Genomic DNA, 7090 nt, shown 5'->3' on the forward strand with positions numbered 1-7090 from the left:
CAGCGCGGTCAAACACAGCCCGAGAAGTACGGGGTCTCAGGAGGCTCACAAACCTTTCCTCCTGCCTCCTCTTGGTTCCTGTTCTTCCCTTGTTGACAAACTGCCAGATCTGTGAACCGGCCTGTCGCCTGCACTCAACCACAGCAGTCTTTAGGCTTTTATTTGTATTGTCTGGACAGCGTGCTAAATTCTAACCGTTGATGGTGAGACGGGCCAGAGGGACAGGGGAAATGAAGAAGACATGAAAAAGGAAAGAAACTCCTCCCCCTGAGACTTCCTGATGAAAATTTTAAAATGTGAACACAGGTGATAAACAGACAAAAATTGCTTACAAAGAAAAGTTGTGTTTTCCTAAAGACATCTCAAACCAATATGTTAAAAACAAATTTAAAAACAAAATATCAGAGCCAGACATGACACATGGTGCAATCTCAGCACCCCGAGGCAGAAGCAGACACTCTCCCTGAGTTCGAGGTCAGCGTGATCTACTTAGCAAGTCCAGGCTAGTCGGGCTACACAATGAGAACCCGTCTGAAATAAAAATGAAAAAAATATGGCAACAAAGAAATTGTACTTACTTAGGACCAAAATGTCTATAATGTTGAATTTTACCATATTAGCACTCCTTAACCCTAAATCTGAACAAGGCATTTAAAACCACCGTACAATTTCATTTGCAAATAGAAATTCATTAAGAAGACTTAGTAAACCAGCTCATATATTGTACTAAATTTTTAAATGTTCTTTAAATTTTAAGCTTTGCTTAATATTTAAACCTTATTATAAATCACATCCTTTGCAAAATATTACTTAGAAAGCCACAAGATCATTCATATATGCACTGATACATCTATGTGCATGAAGACACACCTATATGAAACACCCTGTAGAAGTCCACACCTATGTCTTGGGATTGTGTACTGTCTTTTTCCTATATAACTTTCTGTCCAAATGTCAGTTGTGAGGGACACATCTAAACTGCCACTTTCAGCAGCCTGTGGAGTTTCCATATTTTTTTTAATTTTATTAAAATACTACATTATTACTTCTACTCCCTCTCTTCTCTCCAAACCTTCCAATGTCCTTCTAATTTTTTTGAGATGGTGTCTCACTATGCAGTCCTGGTTGGCCTGGAATTTTCTATGTAAACCAGTCTGGTCCAAAACACCCCTAGAATTTCCTACACCAAAGGTATTCAGTCATATCCCAGTCCTTTTCTTTCATTTGTTGTTGTTGTTGTTGTTTTGGTTTCGTGGTTTTCTTTTTTTGTTTGTTTTTTGTTGTTGTTTTGTTTGTTTTTTGCCTTCTGGGATCATGGAAATGGGAGGCCCACAGAACTGTGTTGCTAAATGATGAGGTCAATGCATTTTTATATCAGAATAAGAAGGCAACACCAAACCTCCACAGTAGGCTTTGTTTTGTTTTGCTTTAATTTTGACACATTGTTTTACATGATATATTTCCCAATTTTTAGGGGAAAAGATTTAAAAGTTTTCACAGCCATGTGTTTTTAACACTAGCTACAGATCAGTGGGAACTGACGCTTTGAAATGGCTGACTTGGAAAGTTCACGTGAGTGTGCAGCAGCCCAGGGAAAACTTGGAAAAGTACAGATTCCAACAGTAGAGTGCCAGGGACTAGACAGGCGGCTGCCAGCAGGCAGCTACAACAGCTGGGAGCAGAGAGAAGTCAGACTTCTTAGGTAGGAGGCTGGAGATGGGGGCTCTGTTGGGTCTTAATGCCTGTTCTTCCTGCCTGGCATCTCCTATCCTGTTTTTCTCTGAGATAAAGTGTGCTTTCCCTTCTCAACACTCCTGTGCTCCATGTCTATTGTATGCTTCTGTTTCTGGCCCATTGAGTACAGTTACACTTAACATAGAGAGGGTAAGGGAAAGGAGCAGGCTGATGCCAGCCCTTTCTAAGTTCTGTCAGCTCTAGCACCATAGTTTCATAATTTATTTACTTTTATTTCATGTGCATAGGTATTCTGCCTGCATGTATGTCTGTGTGAGGGTGTCAGATCTTAGAATTACAGACAGTTGTGTGCTGCCATGTGGGTGCTGGGAATTGAAACCGGGTCTTCTGCAAGAGCAGTCAGTGTGCTCTTAACCACTGAGCCATCTCTCCAGCCTCAACACCGCAGTTTTTAAAGATTGATATTTTTAATGTATATAAGTGTCTGTGTGTACTTTATGTGTACCATTTGCATGCCTGATGTCCTAGGAGGCCAGAAGAGGGTATTAGATTTCCTGGAGCTAGAGCTATGAATGTTTCTGAACAAGCAGGTGGGTGCTGGGAACTAAACCCAGGTCCTCTGCAAGAGCGGCAAGTACTCTTAACCACTGAGCAAGGTCTCTGACCCCTAACAGCATAACATCTCCTTGCCCTTCAAGGCCAACTAGGTTTCAGGTAACTATGGGTCATCTCTCCAAATGTCTATTAACTATGGAGAGTCACCTGTTTTCTTGCTCAGAGAGGCCATGGGGGCCCCACCTAGTGAACTCTAACCAGTATCCAGTCTACAAGGAGCTCAATACAGAGGAAAATGTTCTCCATACTTCTAAGCAGAGCCATGATCAAGCAAGACTTTTGAGTTATTCTCTCATAGATGGAACAACTTGTAAAAGAAAGGCTAGAGAGAGGTTCCTCTCAGGCTCAAATGATCCCTAAGGACTAGATTTTCAACTGGCCCTAACAGTAAAAAGGACATGATTAATTTTGGCCACCTGCATGGTTTTAAATACCCAGCAGGAAAGTGTAAACAAAGACTAAAATTATCATTATATTTTCTCATGGCCTAAGGCAGTAGTTCTCAGCCTTTCTAACATGTCAACCCTTCTAATACAGTTCCTCATGTTTTGGAGACCCTAACCATGAAATTATTTTCATCGCTACTTCATAACTGTAATTTTGCTACCATCATGAATCACAATGTAAATATCTGTGTTTTCTGATGCTCTTATGCAACCCAGAAAGGGCACGACCCACAGGTTGAGAACCTATGGTCTAAGGGCTCATACTCCCTAGACATTAACCTTAAACCTATATGGGATGTCACTATCACTGGTGATTTTCTTCTTGATAAAAAAAAAAAATGCTGCCCACATACAAGACTTTATACATGTCACTGCAGCCAAGAAAAGGCAAGACCACTTTTTAACCTAAAAATTAAACGATAGCTTTCTCATCTCTCCCTCTGTAGAAGCCATCTGGGAGGGAACTCATACTGCTTCTCACCACTCCACAGTTATTAAAGGGCCTGAAAGCAGATCCTGAGTTCAGCACTCTGGAAAACAGCCTTAGGAGCCAAAGAAAACTGAGGAGAAGTCCAACAGATGGGTGCCCTGTGGGCCCATCAAAATACTTTAATGGACTTTGATTTAGGAACTTAAAAAAACCTCCTTTAGGTCTTCTCCAGAGTCCCTGCCTAGGACCTGTAACACGATCCCTCTTGCCTTCACTCCTCCTTCACATCTTTTTCCAAGGACCAGTCAAGAACCTCCTTATCTTCATACACCTGGCTGTTAGACAAACAAAACTACAGGTGCACTTTAGATAGGCCTACTGGGGGTTACCCTGCCACACCTGGAGACCCCATCCAGCTGGAAAAAGCCAGGTAAGTCTTTGTGTCTGCTCCATAACAGCAGTTAGGGCTACCTCTTCATGGGAGGGGGAATTGATTTTTTTTAACATTGTATGACAAAGAGGTGGGAATTTTAAGAAATGTATTTCTTCTATAAAAGTTACTCAGCCCAAGAGCATACATTTCCTCAAACTCCCCCTTCCTCTTTGCACTGATAAGCCAATTATATCATGGTATGAAATTCCAGCTCCCAGAAATAGGATGAGATGTAGTCATCCCATATTAGAGTTTAAAAACAGGCCATTTTGGCCAAGTGTGCACACTAGTGTAGTCTGAACTCTGACACACCATTTTTGCAAAAAGAAACAATCTCTAAATTACTTTCGCTTCATTCATGTGTTCCTTTGTGTAACACTGACATTATTCTCTTCTCAACGTTACGATGTTACCGTAAGTTCAGATCACTCACACTATAATTATAAAATGGCACCATTGTTCTAACTTGCTTTCCTCTCTTATTCTTTTAACTTTTATATTTATGTATGTAGAGTGTGCATGCCACAACATGTTTGCATGCTTGTGGAAATCAGAAGGCACTTGCAGGAGTCAGTTCTCTCCTACCCAGTGTCTTTGCCCACTTAGCCATCTTGTTGGCCCCCTCTTCCCTGTCCTCCTCTTCTTTCCTTTTTAAAAGAACATTTACTTTTTTCATTTGTATTTATGTATGTGGGACTGTATTACACATACACATACCCACATGTATGTATACATGGGTGCCGGTGCCTGGGGAGGCCAGAAGAGAGCATTAGATCCCCCTAGAACCAGTTACAGGCAACTGTGAGCCACCAAACATGGGTGCTGGGAACCAAACCTAGGTCCTCTGCAAGAGCAGTAAGTGCTCTTGGATAATGAGCCACCTTCTCAGGAAACATTGTGAAAGAAGGAACAGAGAGATTGTAAGAACCAGAGAACCAGGGAGTTTGCTTTGAGACTGTGCCTCCTGGTAATGTCAGAAGCTACATCCATAAAATCTTACCAACACAACTGCCCAAATGTGAGCTGAACAGAGATGACACCAACGGGCATGCCAAAGTGGACAGGGAAGAGCCCACTAGGCCTCAACCCTATACAAAAAAACTTACAGGCAACTGAGGAGAGCTGGGAGTGGGAGAGGTGGTCCTCCCCAGGGAAGATCACACCAATTGGTTGTTCAGTGCAAAACAGTGAGCTCTGATACATATATACATACATACAACTAACGGTTTGAACAAGTTATATTTAGGAATATATATGTATATACATATGTGCATGGAATAACAGTGAAAAAAGAGGCCATGACTTTGAGGGAGAATGAGGAGGGTGTATATGGGAGGGTTTGGAGGGAGAAATGCTCTAATTATATTATAATTTCAAAAAATTTTAAATGCAAAAAAGGCTGTCTTTCTAGTCCCTATTTATGGTGTTATATAAATATGAACACTGGAGAGTTATCCTGCCTGCCATACCCAATGACCCCATGCAGCTTGAGGAAGCCAGATAGGTCATTGTCTCCTCTCCACAACAGCATTTAGAGCCACCTCTTCATAAGGGGAATATTTTTTAATTGTATAATAAAGAGTGGGGAATTGTGCGTACGGACTGTACAGAGAGCTCCAGAGTGGCAGCTTCTGTGAGTTGTCACCAGTGTTGGGTGGCTTTCTCCGGTCATCCTGGCCCTTGTAAGTAGCCCCTCACCCACACTCTTGTAACCTCAGTGGTAACTCGTTGGTTCACCAAACTGGACAGTGGTACAATTGTTACTTTGCTCTGTATGGGTTCCCTTTCTGGGGTGAATGGAAGTGTCTGTTACATCTCCCCAGGAAAAGTCTCATACACCGGTCATCTGTGTTGCCTCCTTGAGCAGATGTTGTTGAGTTCTCTTGTGACCTGAATCTCCCTTTGGTTTCAGTCCTTGGTTTATTGGTTCATTCTGAGCTGGTTGACAAGATGCCCGTTCACTTGTTTCAGAGCATTGGCTTGCTACAATTAAGTCCCTTTCTACTGCCACTACTACAGTATCTGTGTCTTTCTTCTGTTTCCGTGTCCTGCTTGTTGCAGCTGTAGCACCCTTTAAAATTTTAATCACATTTTTATTAATTTATTATAAATGTATATATGTTGCACATGTGTGTTTCCACACACACATGAAAGTTAGAAGTCCATTTGTGGAAGTTAGTCCTCGCCTTCCACCATATGGGTTTCTTGGATGGAACTCAAGTCATCAGCCTTGGTAGCAAGTGCCTCTGCCATTGAGCCATCTCACTGGCTCAGCTGTGTGACACTATTCCTGGGAAGATGTAAACATGTATCTACTTACCCAGATAGGGAACCAACAACAGGCCAAAGCAGAGATATCACCAAAGTCCAACTTGGTGAACCCATGAGTTTTATTGGGGTTATTTACAGGAATGTGGGTGAGGGGTTACTTACAGGAGTAGAAATGACTCACAGACAACTGCATCGTTAAAAGCCCACCCCAGCGTGGATGATGGCTCATGAAGCTGGAAACCTGGAGCACACTGCACAACTTGTAGGCAGCTCAGTAGGGTAGAGCAGTGGTTCTCAACCTCCCTAAAACTGCAGCCCTTTAATACAGTTCCTCCCGTGTGGTGACCCAACCATACAATTATTTTCACTGCTACTTCATAACTGTAATTTTGCTAGTTATGAATCGTAAATATCTAATATGCAGGATGGTCTTAGGTAACCTCTGTGAAAGGGTCGTTTGACCCCAAAAGGGGTCGCAAACCACAGGTTGAAGACCACTGGAGTAGAGGGTATCTATTTTAGGCAGCTTGGCTGGCCTTTGCTTCTTTGCAAGCAGCTCAACTTGTCTGAGAGTGTGTCTCAGCAATCCTTTGCTGTGGGATGTCTTTCTTAGTGCTGTAAATATGTGTTGCTCTGATTAGTTGATAAATAAAGCTGTTTGGCCAATGGCAAGGCAGAATATGGTTAGGTGGGACATTTGAACTGAAGAGGCGGGAAAAGAAAGGAAAGTGAGAGGAGACACCAGCCTGCTGCCCAAGGAGCAACAAGATGCCAGCAGACCGGTATGCCATGGCCACGTGGCAACATATAGATTAATAGAAATGAGTTCAGTTAAGATATAAGAGCTAGCTAACAAGAAGGCTGACCCATAGGCCATACAGTTTGTAAATAATATAAGCCTCTGTGTGTTTACTTGGGACCAAGTGGCTGTGGGATGGGCAGGACCAGAGAAACATCCAACTACAGTCCTTATTGTTATATATGCTTACAGAGGGAGGGGCCTAATGAGTCTGGTCAGTTTCAAGGACTTCCTGAAGCCTTTGAATTATTTCCTTCCTGAGTTTAACAGTTTTCCCTCCAGGATAAAAATCATTTTACCTCCCTTTAGAACATCTCTGTGTCTTAATAGCTTTTAACCTCCAAGATGGAAGGTTTCATCCAAGAGGAAATTGTCGCACAACACTGGCTGGCCCAAAGATA

This window comes from Peromyscus eremicus, chromosome 7 (assembly GCF_949786415.1).
Source record: "Peromyscus eremicus chromosome 7, PerEre_H2_v1, whole genome shotgun sequence".
In the NCBI taxonomy this organism is placed as follows: domain Eukaryota; kingdom Metazoa; phylum Chordata; class Mammalia; order Rodentia; family Cricetidae; genus Peromyscus; species Peromyscus eremicus.